This window comes from Talpa occidentalis, unplaced genomic scaffold (genome assembly GCF_014898055.3).
Source record: "Talpa occidentalis isolate TD23 unplaced genomic scaffold, MPIMG_talOcc4v2.1 talOcc4.10, whole genome shotgun sequence".
Taxonomy (NCBI): Eukaryota; Metazoa; Chordata; class Mammalia; order Eulipotyphla; family Talpidae; genus Talpa; species Talpa occidentalis.
In genome coordinates, this window is record NW_023600993.1 from 18706057 (window position 1) to 18723666 (window position 17610).

General features: G+C 36.6%; 1 protein-coding gene and 1 non-coding gene across 9 annotated transcripts in view; both read left to right on the top strand.

Annotated features, from left to right (window-relative positions):
- RARB (retinoic acid receptor beta) overlaps window positions 1-17610 on the top strand; it is an 885139-nt gene that overhangs the window by 375648 nt on the left and 491881 nt on the right. The window lies entirely within an intron of this gene.
- On the top strand, window positions 3688-3797 carry LOC119237806 (U6 spliceosomal RNA). The gene has a single exon (XR_005123441.1). It is a non-coding gene; the product is annotated as a U6 spliceosomal RNA (small nuclear RNA).

A 17610-nucleotide genomic window follows, 5' to 3' on the forward strand; every position in this document is an offset into this window, starting at 1 on the left:
AAGCCCTATGTAATGACAATGTACAATGAGCCTGTTATGTTAAGGTTATCAGGCTTGGGAAGTATGATGTTTTGCTTTGCATGAAGACTTTTAATTATGTAACTCAATAGTTCTAGCATTCAAAATCTATGTTCACCACTATCCCTGACATTTTTTGTTTTTGAAGCAACACATCATTGTGGGAATTCAGTTTCAATTAAAGTTGGAGAATCTTCCATCTCATTGTTTTGAGATGAGAATTTTCATTTAACATTACAGCATCCCTGTGAGTGAGATTTATTTTGGTCTGTTCTAACAGAAAACCAAAAAAATATACCCTGCGAAGTTTGCTTATTTGCTCCGAGTCACAGTTCTTTTAGAGCCAACCTCTGTGACACACTTCTCACCATACTTCCCCTTTTCTACTCAGAATTAAATCTCCCCTTCCTTCAAAATCAAAATTCTGCTTGACATTTTTGCTCTTCTAACTTGTCTTCCAATTTACTGTCCTTCTGATCATACATGTCTCTCCACTCTTCATTATCTGAGTATGTGATAATTTAGAACAGGACTTTGTTTCATTTATTCATCCTCCCCCAATGCCCTGTATGTCAGACACCTGCTTAGAAGAATCTCATTATCTTGCATCTAGTTAATCAGCTTCTGTTTTACTCCTTTTTGTCAATTCCTTCATTCAACAAATACATACTGAATGCCTGTAGTGTACTGAACTAGATGCTAGGGATATGGAGATGAACTAGGTGAAAATCCCTGCTTTCATGTGACTTACTTTCTAGCAAAGGAAACAAGCAAGAAGCAGAATAAACAAGTGACCTCTATAGTATCAGATGGTGTTAGTGCTATGGAGAAAAATAATATAAGGAGCCAGCTGGAGAGAAGTTTTAAATGAAATAAGAGAAAATCTGAATGAGAGGAATGTTTGAATAAGACCTGAACAGGGTAAGGGAATGGGCTGTGTTGATTGATAGATAGATAGATAGATAGATAGATAGATAGATAGATAGATAGATAGATAGATAGAAAGAAAGATAGAAAGATAGATGTGTGTATGTGTGTATGTGTGTATATATATACACACATACACACAAACACACACACCATTAAAGTTATACATAAATATAAATTGTGTGTATCTATCTCCTTGACTTTTGTTTTTTGAATGGTAAAGTCAAAGGTTGGGGAATTTCTCCTTCCAGTCATAGCTACATTTGGTTAATGTTATACTATAACAGACCTTAGGAGGTATCTCATCATTCTTTCTCCATTTTCTAAGTAAGGAAACTGAGACTTAAAGCAGTCTCATGCACAATTTTGTCTAGTAGGCCTGAGATTGATCAGTGAAGCCATAACTACTTACTGAACATCCAACTGAACTTTAAGACCCAGGTCATTCTTGTATCCATCTGTTTACTCAGTAAACTCTTCCCTTAGATCTGTTTTGAAAATTACTCTGCTTTGAGGTGGGAAACAATGTGAAAGAAATGTTGGCATATCCTCAGTGGACTTCATAATCTACAGAGATGACTTGCCCCATAGCTAGGAATAAAGTATAAAGTATACCTAAGGCAAAATACAGGCAACAGTATGAATTCAAATTAAGAGCTTGATCACTGAGACATAGGTCAGAGCACTGAGTCTTGATCCAGTAACTAGAGGAAAAAAGGCACCTTTTGGGGGAGAGGCCATTCTTTCTAAACAAAGGGCACAAGGAGATTTCAATGCCAATAAGGCAGGAAAGATGGACATTACTCAAGCTGGGTTGGAAATCCCACACTGTAAAATTTTTGTGAAAAATACACCAATATAACACATAAATTTACTGTCAGTGTGGAGAACAGTAATTAAGCTTCACTTAGTTTCAGACTTGGACAGAGTACATGTCTGCATGTCTCTGGATTAAATTGGCCACTGACACTGAACAGGAAATTGAAGGTACTTCAAAAGTGTCTTGACATATATGTTAAATATTCCAAGATGATATTAACATCCTAAAATGTTATTAATATGTAGGAAATTCACTTTGATTTTTAGAGCAGTTTGTTTCTTATTGATAAGAGAGTGGTTCACAAATCTGACAAGCTGAATCACCTGGGAAGTGCTTAAAAAGCTATTCCTTGGTCCCATAGCCAGATGTTTTGCTTCAGAAGGTCTTGAGTAGGGCAACTGAATGAGTATTTTTAACAAACTCCACATGAATTCAGATAATCAGCCAGATTCAGAAATGCTTTATAATGGAGGGCTGGGTATTCCACAGCACTGTTAGCTGTTCACATCCGCATGTTAGAAACTTCAATGATACACTGATTTCAATTTGAACTGTCTTATTACACATGAAAGACCTGAAAAGGAAGAATGTCCTGTATCATTGCTTCTGCAGGTTGGCATGTTTTGACTTTCTAATCAGTGAGTTTCTAAATGTTGTTTGAGGTTATTTAGATTTCTTTTCCTTCAGGTGGTATATAAAATGAAACACTTTATCTTTTCAGGGAAAATTATCCGCACAGATATAGTCATATTCAAAAGCCCATGCTCATAAAATGAAACAATTTGATTGTCTTGCTTCATTGTATATAAGCAATATGGTGGCATGACTTGATAAGCCAAAATCCATAAATTATAGATTGGTTTTTAATATGCTTAATAACGTTTCTGGTACATAATTAGGATACCTACATAATAATAGTTAACTATTATTTAAGGATTTCTTTGATATCTTCTTCAGATTATACCCTGATTGGATGAGACAAATAATTGGGGTATTTGGAGGTAGGGTACATGGTCCATAAAGGGTCTGGGCAAACTGTTGCATCTGGCACAGACCATTTTATGTTGTAAATTTGATTAGTTCTGCCCAGGTACTAGACACTTATATCAACATGGACCTAGGCAGCATGTTGCAAATGGTATCCCCCTGAGGAAATGATCAAGCAGTAACCTTCCATCTGGAGCTAAACCTGGTTTAAGGAAATGTTTGCTTGAAGACCAAAGTTTTGCTTTTCTAAAGGATCTCAAAACTCAATCATATCCTTTGGTCAATCTGGGGACCATTTTAGTCTCCCGGAAATAGTCCAGTTGACAGATACAGGTGATCTTTGGTGGTTCCTTTAAACTAACTGATCTGTGCCTATACTGTATCAGCTTCCTCCACATAGTCCAGAACCTGCTCCTGGTTTTCCTGAAAACATGCTAAAATGTTTCATTTTCTTCATTGTTCCTCACCATCACATTCTGACTTTGACTCTAGTCCCATGCAGATTCCCTACTCATGACAGGAGAGCAGCGAACAGCTCTATACACTTACCACCATATAAACTTAAGCAGAAACAGAATATTTTTCCTGATTATTGTGTATGTTAGGCCTTTGAGTGGCCTATTTTTTCTCAAAGGTAGTCTCCAATTCCATATATCCTTTTGCAATATAATTTTGCAACTAGAAATGGAGTCTTTTATCCTATCCCTGGAGGCAGGCCTGGCATTGTTTTTAGCTTAGACCAGTAGAAAGTGATGCTACAGTTGTGCAATGCCATTTCTGGCTTCAGTTCTCAAAAGTCTAGGAATCTTTTTTCATCCTTCTTTTCCCTTCAACATTCATCTAAGGAAATTAAAGCTATCCATTGTAGGAAAAAAAGGCCACCCAAAAAGTGAGAGGCTCAGGAGTATGTGTGGCAATGTAAAAATAAAGGTCTCATGCTCGCTTCTTCGGCAGCACATATACTGAAATTGGAACGATACAGAGAAGATTAGCATGGCCCCTGTGCAAGGATGACACACAAATTCGTGAAGCGTTCCATATTTTAAGAAACTTCTCTGAAGAGGAAATGCAAATGGCCAATAGGCATATGAAAAAATGTTCAACATCACTTGTAATCAGGGAAATGCAAATCAAAACTACCTTGAGGTACCATCTTACACCAGTGAGAATGGCACATATTGAAAAAACTAGCAGCAACAAATGTTGGTGAGGTTGTGGAGAAAAAGGAACTCTCCTGCACTGTTGGTGGGAGTGCAAACTGGTCCAACCACTATGGAGAGCTGTGTGGAGATTTCTTGACCTACTAAACATAGAGCTTCCATATGATCCAGCAATTCCACTCCTAGGTATTTACCCAAAGGACACAGAAACATCAATTCCAAAGAACACCTGCACCCCTATGTTTATAGCAGCACTGTTTACAATAGCTAAGCTTTGGAAACAACCCAAATGCCCCAAAATAGATGACTGGATCAAGAAGATGTGGTACATATACACCATGGAATATTACTCAGCATTCAAAAAAGATAAACACATGCAATTTGCAGTAACATGGATGGTGCTGGAAGGAATCATGCTCAGCGAAATAAGCCAGAAAAAAAAAGAATAATACTGGATGGCCTCACTCATAGCAGGAATCTAGAAAACTTAAATAAGGGACCAGAAAAAAGAAAAACTATAAGAAAGAAAATATCAAAATCGACAAACAACAATGAACCAGAGACACTCTATGGTGGGTGGGGGGCGGGGAAAGGAGGGCTTGGGGTCAAAATAAGGGGGTTGCAATTGTATGGGGAACATAAAAAATAAAATTTAAATTAAAAAAAATTAAAGTAAACAAACCTTTAAAAATGGAAAGATGGTATACTTTCCTGTTCCCACAATTTTTACTCTGTAAAAATTTATATAATCAATGAACTTTTATAATTTGATTTTGTATGGCAATTGAAGCCATTTTTGGTTGGTTTATATAAAAATAAAACAGGTGCTTATAAAAAAGATTTAAATTTGGTTGAATAAACTCAGAAGATTAAAAAAATAAAAAATAGAAAAAATAAAGGTCTCCAAGGGGAGAACTAAGTTTTCTGAGCTGACAGTCAACACCAAGGCCACAGTTAAGTGAATGAATCTATTTTCAACCTTTTAGTTCAGCCCAGATGCCAACACACACATTAATAAAACCTGCCAATGTCATGTGGAATGGGTAGTCGGCTCCTGCCCAAATTTCTTATCCGCAGACTTGTGAACAATAAAGTAATCATTGTTTTAAATGACTAATTTTTGGGGTCATTTATTATCCAGCAATAGAAGACTGAAGGCTTTTCCATTCATCCCTAGAGATGAAGGATGAGATCAATCTACTAGAAACATATGAATTGAGAGTACAGGTTATATTGCCCCAAGAGAAAGATATCATAGGAATGATTGTGTAGATGAAACTCTCATTTCTCTCTCTACTTTGTTATAGTTCCTTAACTTTATATTTCTGTTTCTATTTTTCTTTATGGGTTCTCTAAGGAATAAAACCAACTTTTTGCATTTCTTTGAGTAGACATGTTGAAAAAAAGAAACTGTTTATGCATGGATTTGGAATATTTATAATCAGGACCTTTCCACACTTGGAGTTCTGTTGCCTTGAAAAAAATCAGGCTTTGAGAGTGTGTATATAAGAAGAAAAGGACTTTATATATATAGTCTGCTGAAGATTTAAAGTTCTGTAGCAAAAAATACGATGTTACTTTAGCTCAAAAATACCTAATAATACTTAACAATGTAACTTTAAATCAAAAAGCACAGAAGGAACAAGAAACATTATATATCTCGGATCCTTTACACACAAAAATTTAACAATTTTTATTTCTGAATTTCTTACTATGGTATATTTTGTGAGAAGTGTGAGAAATAATTTATACTTTGCAAAAACTGGATCTTTCATGGGGAGAAAATTATTTGCTTTACAACTAGTTAAAGCGTCTGTGAAATAAATTGAATCTTTTTGTCTTCAGAGTAGAGGTACGGTTGACATGCTCCCTCTTTTGTATGTGAGAGATTTTGTTTCAAGCCATAGGAAGTTCTTAATAGGATCTGTCAAGAATTCCAAACTGATATGAAGAATATATCTACTGTAATGTCTAGAAATTGCCAACCAATGAGCCCGGATCCCATTGCTTCCCTCTTGATGCAGTCTAAAATTTCTAAAAATGATTTACTCTATATGCTTGTTACTTACTGTAAGGTAGAAGGTTTTCTATTATTGATCATAGATGAAATAGATTTAATGCTTTCAGACAATATGTACACAAATATGTACTTCTATTTCTTTCAAGAAGTCAGTGGACCAGCAGTTAGAGTGAGAACAGACAAATGATTGTAAATATTGACCACCCCAAGATGCTTTGACTCTCCATAAGTATACCAGTATCCTTTGAGATGTCCGTCATCCCATCTGTACTTCAGCCATTGGTCCTACATGATCAGTGATAAATCATTCTTTGCTCTCCATATTTCAGGATCCAGCTGCTCTCTGCTACGCCTGTGTATTTGAAAATAAGAAAGTCATTCATTTATTTCCACATTATCCTGAGGTGGGAAACTTCATAGACCTCTTAAACAATTAAGAAGGGTGAAATGAAGTGGATTTTATCTAAGATGGCCACATCTTGTTAGGATCTTTCAGTTAAAGATGAAATAGCACCATACCTTACGTAATTTTATTTATTTTTTGTCAGCACTGAGTTATGGGTTGTTTTTAACCTTGTAATCAGTTTCCATAGGAAGTGTGTTCAGTAAGTTACTATCTATACTTTCTGTTGAATGGTGCCTACTTTAGTCTTCCTTAAATCTTATTTATGTGAATTGAGTCCTTTTCTTTCTCCTCCTGAATTGGCCTTCTTTTTCTCACCTACCTGTCCCTCCCTCCTTTTGGTATTTTTGTCTATATCCTAAATTACTTGTGTTAGAGTTGCTATTCTTTGCCACATCCACTCTTCTTGATAGCACTCAAATATAGATTATGGCTAGCCAGATACTAGCATCTTGCCTGCATTTGTTCGATCCCCTAAGATCTGTGGATTCTGAGAAATAACATACATTTCAATATGCACTCTCATGCATTTTCACTGCATGTTACTGGTTACAGTGAGACACTAAAGCCAATCCAGCTCTAAAAAGATGAGAATTTAATTTTATATCTTGTTGGAAAGTGGAAGGGTCACATAGCAGAAGAGTATGTGTGATGAAAGATATTATTGCTGCCATATTTGGAAAATACAATCTGCTACATACACGTTTGGATACTGGCCCTATCATTTATCCATTGACTAGTTTTTCTTTTCCCTATCAGTGTCTAAATTCAAAATCCCTAAAATGAGATTTTACCTCAGTTATTACCTATTTCATCTATATTAATAAAATGTTCTTCTTGTTTCAACAGACCCCAGATAACCCAGGCTATGTCTTCCCAAAGTTTAAACAAGTCATTCATCCTGTTAAAAAAAAAAAAAAAGTCTGCCATTTTGATGAATCTATTATCAATGTTAATTCAAATACAAAATTTAAAAGGATTCTAAAGGTCAGGGTTCCCCTAGAGCATTGGCTTATCTGGAGCATTTTTCATATAGTGTTCTAAGGAAGCAGTGTACCAAATAACTATCTTGACTTCAGCTGTTAGCTGTTTGATCAGATACCTTTGTGTTTAAAGATTAATATCTATATGACAGGGCATAAGATAGAAATAGGATGACAGCTTGTTAATACTGTCTCAACTATAATTCTTTTAAGGTAGAATAAAAGGAACTTTTAATAAGTACTACTAACAGTCTGAAGCAGGGCCAATCCCTTCCATTTAAAATGGAAGATCACAAATCGTCTCAAATCCTAATATGTAGATTGTTTGAAGTTCTAGAAGGCCCATTGAATGTTTAACTATGTGGATGGCATAACTACCATAAGTATAGATATGTTTCAGTAGAAAAAATATTGTACATGGCACATAGTAAATAGATCATATCTTACCTCCTGCAACTATAGTGCATCATAGGTGGCAAAGTACATTGTTACCAAAAACAAAAGCAAAAACAAAACTGTATAGTAATTCTCTTCAGCCATATCTCACAATAGCATTTCAGTTCTTGAACTGGTAGAATTAAATATGTCAGCAAATGAAAAGAAAGTTAAGTCCATTTAGATTATTTTCTTAAATTGTCAAAAAATTTAGTATCTTGACAATATGCTGAAAGTCTTAATTGAATGATAGCTTCTCTATTACAACTATTTCCCTCTTTGAAGCTGTTACTAATAATACGCAATTGTTAAGATGTTGTCTCTGCATCTTGAAAACTAGCACATTTCACATAGCAATGTGAAAAGACAGTATTTCATGTAGTTAGAAAAAGCCATTTTGTGTGAAGTCAGAAAATTGGGGAAGCCTGGTTCTAAGTCTGTGAAGTTTACTAACATGGAAAACTCCTTGATTCCTGCCAGCTCCTGAGTTCTGCCCCCAATTGGCTGTCTTAAAATAGTAAGTTTTCTTGGTAATTGAGGTTATGAGACTTTTGCCAAAACTAGCACTGAGAGTTTATACTTTCAAACTTTAATTTTATTTAATTTTGCCTTTAAACATACTAGTTAAACAGCCAATGCTAAAGCCCATTTAAAAACCTAAAGCCTTCAAATTAAAGATGTTCACACTTATGACTGGTTTAGTAATTTCGGAGCTAAATGGCTTCTACTGAGAAATGACTCTTGGGAAATCACCTTCTTGTGGTAGCCATGGAGTTCCCACACACATCTTGAACATTCCACTGGAGTGTTCACTAAGCTGTACTGGGCAGAGAGAATTTTATGCCTGGTATTGGATGATTGTTATTTTTTAAAATGCCCTAAAAATGTTGAATCAAATTTAGAAGTGTATTTAAGTGTAATAGAAATTCAAGAACTAAAAATACAGCAAAAAAAAAAAAAAAAAGCCAGCAAGTTGCTACAGAAGACAAAAAGAAAGAAAATACAGACTATTACAGAATATGATTTTTGGCATCTACTGAACCATACACTATTTAGATATATGGTAGGGCATAGTATATGAAGGAGTATCTAGAGAAATAAGCCATGCAGTTGTGGATGGTGCCAGGTAGGGAAGGCATATGAAGTCTAGGTTATATGTATGAGGGTGACAGTGATGCCAAATTTCTTTCATGTTGTTTTTTTTTTTTCTTCACAGGTTCATAACCTTCTAAAAATAACTCTTTGTAGCAGAAGGTTCAGAAAGCTTAATTTGCATGAATGCATGATGTGCTGTGAATGTGAATATCAGAGCTTTTTATCTGTGCCTCTAAGAGAGAAGCGGACAATAACCAAATCTTGTAACTTACTCAAAAGACAGACAGGAGGTAGGGTGTTCATTTCCATCCTCTTTTGCTGCAGGAAGAGGGTGGAGGAAGTTGCAGCATAGTATGATTCCCTAGCTTCTGAGGAAGAAACCCAGAAATCTATTCAAGGAGAAGGGAATTTTGTAAAATACTGTTTTGCATATAAGTGTAAGGTTGACCCAAGGAAAATGGTCTGAGCTCCCTGTTGGGAATTGATCTATGGGGAATCTTGCTTCATAGGCAGCAGGGTAGAACTCAGAACTAGGTCTTGCAAACAAGAGGGATTTCAGGTCACTGTAACAGCTGAAAAAACTAACACAGGGAAGCTATCTGTACATCTCTCAGTCCTGTTCACATTCTAAATCCTGGAGAAGAGATCACATTTTTTCTTACCGGTGGTCCCTTCCAACCTCCACAGAGTATGCATACATGACATTGAGATTTTACCCAAAACATACCTCAGAATAAAAGTAATTTATTCTCTAGTTTTTCTAAAGCAGTTGGTCTATGGGGCAGTCAACAATTATTTTATTTTGGACGGTCAAGAATCCTGTTTGACAAGTCTGATTAGCCTAATAGATTGTCCATTAGGTCCAAATACCTATAGAGGCCATGTGAAAAGAATCTCCTTGGAAAAAAGGCGACAAATTAAATGGCATTGTATTTCATTGGCTGAAAGGTTTTTGAAGCTCCCTTTCAAAAGTATTAGAGCAAGCATTTGTGGTGTGGAGATAACAAACACAAGATAAATAAATAAGCCATAAATTCTAAGGTCTTATGAATGCAGACATTAAAAACTTAAATTATCCAGTGCCATCATCTTACATATACCCCAAAAGTTAGCATCTCAAATGTAAATAAAATGATACCCTGGAAAAGTATTAATGATGGAATTATGGTTCTCTTTATGGTTAAGAAGACTTAAAATATCCACATGGGACTTTAGTAATATTGTTTAAGATGGTGAGTAGTATTTCTCAAAATAGTGTGTTGCTAGTACAATATAATTTTACATCCTAAAGTGAGAAAATAAATATCCTAAATCTATTTTTAATCACTTAAACTCTATTCCTAAAGTTTCCATGTTCAAGTATTTTCCTATCACCTGAGTAGAAAGCAAAAGATTGATGCATTTACAGTTATGACTATGAAAGCCATAGTTTATTCTCTCAATGAAATCAAAAGTGTTCTAAGTTGTCTCCTGTAGCTGAGCTATGAACCTACCTCACAAACACACCAGACAAAAAAAACAAAACAAAACAAAACAAAAAAACAGATACTAACAGGATCTGGACCAAAGTAGTGATGAGAACTGTAAGTAGGGACTGTCAGAGTTGTGGTCTGAAAACTTGAAGAATGGGCTTATAATTTTAGGCAATAGCAACCAGGATGGGAAAAGTAAAACTGATTCACCAAGGTCTACTCATTTACTTTAGGGTATTGCACACTAGAAAGATACTTAATCCAACTTAATGTGTCTTCCATTTTTTCAACAAAATTAATACCAAAGTTAAGGACCTCTAATGTTACAAACACTATTCTAAGTGCCAGAGAAGCAGTGGTCAGAGACAAAGTCAAACTTCTCTCGGCTACATATGTGCTGGCATTACAAAATTACTTTTAACCCTGGGATCTAAGACTTACCATTTTCATGCTTGGGCTTACTGAAGCAGCATGGTGTACTCTAATCAGAGTTGAATCTAGACATGAAAATATATTTGTTTTTATCATATATTTGAAAAATGTTGAGTTAGACACTAGAAAATAATGGTTATTAAAAAATAAAATTCCTGATCTCAAGGAGTTTAATTCAGTCTAAACTCTAGAGGGCAACAGAGGCATTGATCAAGTAATGACACAAATCAATAGTAAAATTGGTGAGAGAGGCAGGTGCTACAAGAATAAGTATTCACTAGCAGAACCTAAATAGGATTTTTGATTTTCTTTATCAAAGAATAATACATGCAGAAACATAAACAAATAATAGTCAATGATTTTTTACAAAGACAACATGACCAGCAGCATCTCAAAACTTTCTTGTGCATCTTTGCCAACTCAACCCAAGGGTAAGCAATATCCTGACTTCTAAAGCCATGGTACAGTTCTTGTGTGTATGAACTTAAAGGAATCACACTGCTGTTGTTTTGGTATCAACTTGCTTTGCTGAACATTCCCTTTGTGAAATTCATATCCATATTGTTCTGTGTGAGTAGCATAGCATTCCACTCTATGTATGCACTTAGTTTCTCTCTTCTGCTGATTTTTGTTTGTATAAATAGTGCTCTTATATGAAAATATTAGCCCATTTTTTTAGTGTAAATATGCACACATTTTTAGTGGGTATATGGGTGGCAGGAATGGAATTGTTGGATCAAAGTGTGATTATGTTAATTAGCAGTCGATATGGCCAAATCATTTTCCAAAAATGTTTGTACAATTGCCATTTTAATAGCAGTGAGAGTTCCAGTTCCTCCACATCCTGGCCCTTTGTACCACCAGTCTTTTTCATTTTAACTACTCCACTGAATGTATAGTAGTGTCACATTGTGGTTTAAAAGAGGGAGAGCAGGAAAACCTTCCTGGAGGAGCTGATAATTGAGCAAAAACTTGCAACTAAGGATGAACTACAGATAACTAGGAGAAGGACATAAATGAGAGCCTCCCATTACAGTGGACAGCAGTGCAATGGTCTGGTGGCAAGAGGCAGTATGGTGAGAATGAGCTGGTACAGGGAGCAGGAATAGGCAATTAGAAGAGCTGAGGGAGGCTCTGTCAAGAGTGGCCTGATGGGGCAGAACCTTGGAGGTCAAATTAAGGAGGTGTGGGGGTGGTGTGTGAGAGGATTCACCAGAGACACAGTGGGGAACAGAACAGGCAGATCTACTGAAATATATTGCCGAAGGGAGCAGCAGGTGAGTCAGCAGAGGTCTGCTGTGCCATGTGGGTAGTTTCCTGCCTGGCATTCGATCTCATGCTACAGGGCTGCGGCTAGTGTCATAGGTTGCATTTTAACCCCTGGCACCACCAGGGAGGCCCAAATTAAGGAGTTTTAATCTTGATATCCAGGGCATCAAAGGAATTGAGGTGATCAAATTTCCTCAGATAGCCACAGCTGCTCCATGAAAAAAGGGAGGGGGGGTAAATGGGTGGAAGGAGGAAGAAGGATATGGAAAACAGGCTGCTATGGTAGGTAGCCTGGGAGGACAGCTACAGTTCTTGAGTCCAGGAACAGCTTTGGTTGTGTGGCTTTCCTGGGCCTAGGAGTCAATAGTAGGCCTAATTTTAGTGCCTGATGTCTGTACAATTTTGGGATCTTTCTTTATAGGAATATAACCTGTTCCTAAAAACAGTAGGGACTAGGTGATATTGCAGAGTAATGTGAGAACAGAATGACCACACAATCTTAGTATTGGTCTGCCTAATCAAAAAAAAAAAAAAAAAAAAAATCCTTTCCAAGCTCTTGAGTAGGAGTTTGATGAACATAGTTGAAATGATGGATTCCCTTGTCTTTTCTTCATTTACTGAGGTTGACAGGAAAGCTAGCTGTGCCTTTATATTGATATAATGAAAACCTGCAATTAATAGCTCAGTGTGTGTTTATGAGAACTTAGAGGATAGACTAATGCAGCCAAGGTTTGCTTCAACATAAAATGTAGGTGACATGGTTTCATGACAAAGGGAGCTTGTCCTCCTTGCATCCCAGTCAAAACAAGAGTCTGGGTTTATAGACTCTGAGTCTGTATTTTTAGGGACCTTTGCCACTGTGGTTAGTCATGAAAAATAAAAATGTGTGATGTTTGTGTATGAAACAGCTATGAAAAGATAGAGTGGAAGTTGTTTCATTTAGCGAAACCTCAGTAGATAAGAACATTTGTCTAAATGGTCATTAAAATAACCACATAATGATCTAGAGAAATAATTTACACTAAATTAAGAAGTAATACATGCAGAAATCTCTCTAGATATGGGTGTTTGGGGAGGCTAGCTAGAGGATCCATGTGAGCATGGCTCTGTGTGTGCATGTGTTCTTAGGACTAACTGAAGATTACCATTAACTGTTAGACAACTTACTGTCCCTCTACAAATATTAATTTCTATATATGTGAAATGATGGTATTGGCTTTAGGTAGTCCTTAAGGACTATCAACTCTAATGTCTGAGTTTTCCATTATTAATCAGACATAATAACATGCTCTCTTGTGAGCTGTCCATAGCATCCTAATCCTTTATTCTCCATTCAGTGAATTTGGATAATTTGAAATGCAGAAATGCATAGGAGTTTTATAGATTTTACTTTGCAATCTCCAAAAAAAAACACCTGGTTATTTTTCTTGTTAGTTCTTAAAATACTTGTGATTTAATGAACATAGCCAAGATGCACTGAATTTGTTTATATTATTTATTGACTATTAATAAGACTAGCAGGATATATTAGAGGTATTTCTGAGTGGGAATTGCCCTAACTTTGAGACTATGGATTTACATCTTCTATTTAATCCATATAAACCAACTTGGTTAAAAGCGGTAACATTTGAAAGTAATTACAGAGACATTAATTAAGCAACATATTATGCCTTTGAGTTCAATGTCTATTTATCTTCTTTGCAAATAAGAAACTTACCCTAGGCCTCTTATCAAAAAAGCAACATAAAATCATCCTTAAAAATAAAGAAAAATAACCTGGTATCAGGTAGAAAACCATTATATGTGATTTTAGTTGCAGCAGGATATGAAATCTTAAGATTAAAAAAACTAAAACTAGAGAATACTACATCTTCCAAGAAAAGATCTAAGCATCCATGTGAATAAATATTTGATATCCTCCTTTGATGTTGTCCTTCTGAAATGCAGTAATTGTGACATTTGCATCTACATTGCACTCCCAAGATGAACTTCAAATGCCAATTAATTGTTTTCAATGGCTAGCAGATGCTCCTGGGAGTTGTCTTTCATTAATGACTTTGATACCAGTTGGTGTTGGGTTTGAGAGCTTTTCTCCTTTGAATTGTCTTCAAATATGAGTAATGTTTATATATTGTCAAACTTAACCCTTGAGGGTTGTGCTGAGTTCCAGGAAACCAACCCTTCTGGGTGTCCTTAACCCTTTGTATGTAGCCAACAAGTTGATGAGATATGAGCCAGCCAAAGAAGTGGGAAGTGAGACTAGGAACTCTAAGTGTCAGGGCTACCCCCACCCCATAAATGAACCTAATGCCAGGTGGGTGTTACATTGAACAACATGCCCTGAGCAAGGAATAAGGACAGTCTCTACAGAGTGCTTTTTGAGGGACTTGTTGCCAGTAGGTACATGACTACCACAGTATTGGCTGACTTTCTATGTTTCAGGAACACCCACATTCTCAAAGTTCTTAGGGCATCTGCTCAATCTTTAAATGGCAGGAGCTAAATAAAATTACAAATAAACATTTGTTCATTTTAGAATAAGCAATATTGTCTGTGGGTCATATGGGTTTCATCCATAAGCATCAGTTTGCAAAACCCACTTTAAGAATAAGAAATCTGAAGGAGGGTTCTAAGACATACAGTCAAATTCTATTAAATTGAACCATCGGAAACTGACATTTTTCTAGCTCAAAAAGCGGTCTGCTGCTTTACCTAATAGCTAGAAATTTCAAAATATGGGCACTGCTAGTCTGTATTTTCAGAACCAATGTGCAAGGTAGAGGAAACAGGAAATAGCACAAAATGAGTTTGCCTTATGATGAGTAACCATCCTACACACTCCTTTGACTGGGAAAAGCTCAGGACCACTTAGGCCCCTGCACATTTGCAGAAAGTTAAGAGATATGGTAGAAATGGAGTTGTGAGACCTACAAGTGAAGGATTTTATGTTAATGACCCGTGAATGAGGAGGTCCATATGGACCACAGTATATACTATGGTGTATCAGTTTGATAGAGCTGCCATAACAAAGTACTAAAAACTACATAAACAATAGAAATTTATTTTCTCACAATTTGGGAAGCTGCAAGTTCAAAATCAAGATGTTGGCAGGTTTGGTTTATTGTGAGACCTCTCTCCTTGGTTTGTAGATAGCTGCCTTCTCACTGTATCCTCGCATAACCTTTTTAACCTGGGGGTGCATGCCGCTGGTATGCCCAAATTACTCCCACTTATAAGGGTACCACTATGATTGGATTAGGGCTCATCAATATAACTTCTCTTAAGCTTAATGACTTTTTAAAGGCCTTGTATGCAAATACAGTTACATTCTGAGGTGCTAGGTATAGAGCTTCAAAGATTTGGGGGTCAGGCAGTGTGGGCACAATTCTGTTTATAAAACATGGTGCTGGTTAATTTTTAACTAACATCTGGGGTGAAAATTCTTAGATATAGCATGGACCAATTTCTGTGGTGTAATTTAGTCACAGCATGGCTGATTAGGGTAAGCTACTTGACTTAGTGAACTCAGCCTTGGAATGAAATATGCAGTAACACACCATGACAGTGCAGTCCCACCTTCCAAATACAGTAGATATAGATGACCTCATAGCCAAAGATGATAATGTAAAATAACTAGGAAGAAACAAGTTTTTAGGCATTTTTATCTTTGTTATTAATATTTTTATGAGCTTATATAGTTTATTTTATGAATGGATGGCTAAGCAATTAACTAGCAAAATTCTGAAAATTTAACAGTGGGCACTCAAGAGTCAATACATTCTAGCTCTTGCACATCAATGAGTCATGTAGTCCTTCAACAGATTACAACTTTAGGACAAGAAAAGTAGGATAGCCTCTTCCTAAGTTGTAAAGTGAGAATCTATTGAATATAACAAGTGAAAGGAAAAATAGGGGAGCTTGGAAGGGAGATTTGGGAGCAAAACACAGATTCTGTGAGCCTAAGTTTCTCCCATTATAAAACGCAACCCCCTCTGAATGATCCCTCAGGGCCATCTCAGCTCTAAAATACTGGACTCCTATCACTTTCCGTAAAATTGCCAATTCCTTTTCATTTATCTGTCTCTGCAAGCCAGTTTTTAAAAATATCCAAAGGTGAGGTGTGACAGTTTATGTCATATGATAGCCACTCCAGATGATACATTTTATGGAAAAAGAAACAATTCTGTTGTCTCGACTGCCAAGATTTTCATCAAAACTTTTTTCCCCTTATGACCCTTGAGACAATTACAAGTAACCCATTTAAATGTACATCTGGCTTGGAAGAACAACTATGTGGCATATATCAGAAAGGCAGCCCAGAGGGATTCTACTTTCAGTTCAGTAGTTAAGTCTCAGTGCATGCTTTCTGATTTGACTACATCACAGCAGGGTGCCTCATTGCTGTACTCTGGAAAAAGTATTTTTAAAAGAAAAATGGAGGCTTTGCACACTTAAGACCCTGCCTAGAAAAACTCAGATTCCATTGGCTCACAGATTTTTCATACTCTTCTGTATATGCCTTCATAAACATTTAAAAACTGTCTTATAGACAACATTGTGTTGAGTGGAAATCAAAGTAATGAGCTTACAATGGTTCATCTTCCCAACTACCGCATTTTGTGAGTTTATTCTTACACCAGGGCTTTTCAAAATGTTTTCCTGGACCAACAGCAGCAGCAGCACTTGAAAACCTGCTAGAAATGCAAATTCCCAGACCCTTCCTTAGCTGTGATGAAGGTGAATCTCTGAGCATACAGCCTGCATTTATGTTAACATAAGTCCTTGGGATAAATGATTGAGGCCCAAGGATGAGATGCTCTGCTGTAGAAAATTTGAGGGAGTCAGGTTTTTCACTTGTTCATCAGTTTTCATCATACTTTTCATTCTTTTGGTGGTAATTAAAATGAGGTCACTGAACCAGCAGTATCATCTTCAGTTGGGAACTTGGTAGAAATACAAATTCCTGGGCCTCACTCATACCTCTTCTATGAATAATTTGGGAGGTTAGATGCTGCAGGAAGGAGAGTTACTGCTGTAATGTGCCTTAAAATAATGGACTTAGGTGGGTTCACTGGAATTGGAAAGAGGAAGCCATTAGCCTGATAAAAACACATCAGCTTTGGAAACAGTGGATGTAGAAGAGACAGGAAGGAGCAGTCGAAGAATGATTCTGTGGTTTCAAGTTTGTTAAGATAAAGGGGAGCTGGGATTGAGGACAGCAGGTTTGAGAGGAGAGCCATTTATGTGGAAGTGAAAGGCTTGGTGGTCTTACCTCTCCATGACCTTACCATTCCCCATGCTTTTTCCCTTCTTTTGGAGTCACTACCTGTCACTGGCTTGGAGAGGCCCCAACATGTTCTCACCACAGTCTAGAGATGGTGGCATTGTTTCTCATTCTCCAGAGTAAAGCACATCCCCAGACAGATCTTGCAAAATCTTGGCCACCATATAGTCTAATTTGAACTTCACTTTAAGATCTTTTTATTTGGATAGAGCTGATATAGGCTCAGACAGCTTCTGTATTTAAATAGAGGGCATTTTACAGAAGATGAAAGTGTCTTGGAGAAGATCTCACAATCTGAAAGCTGA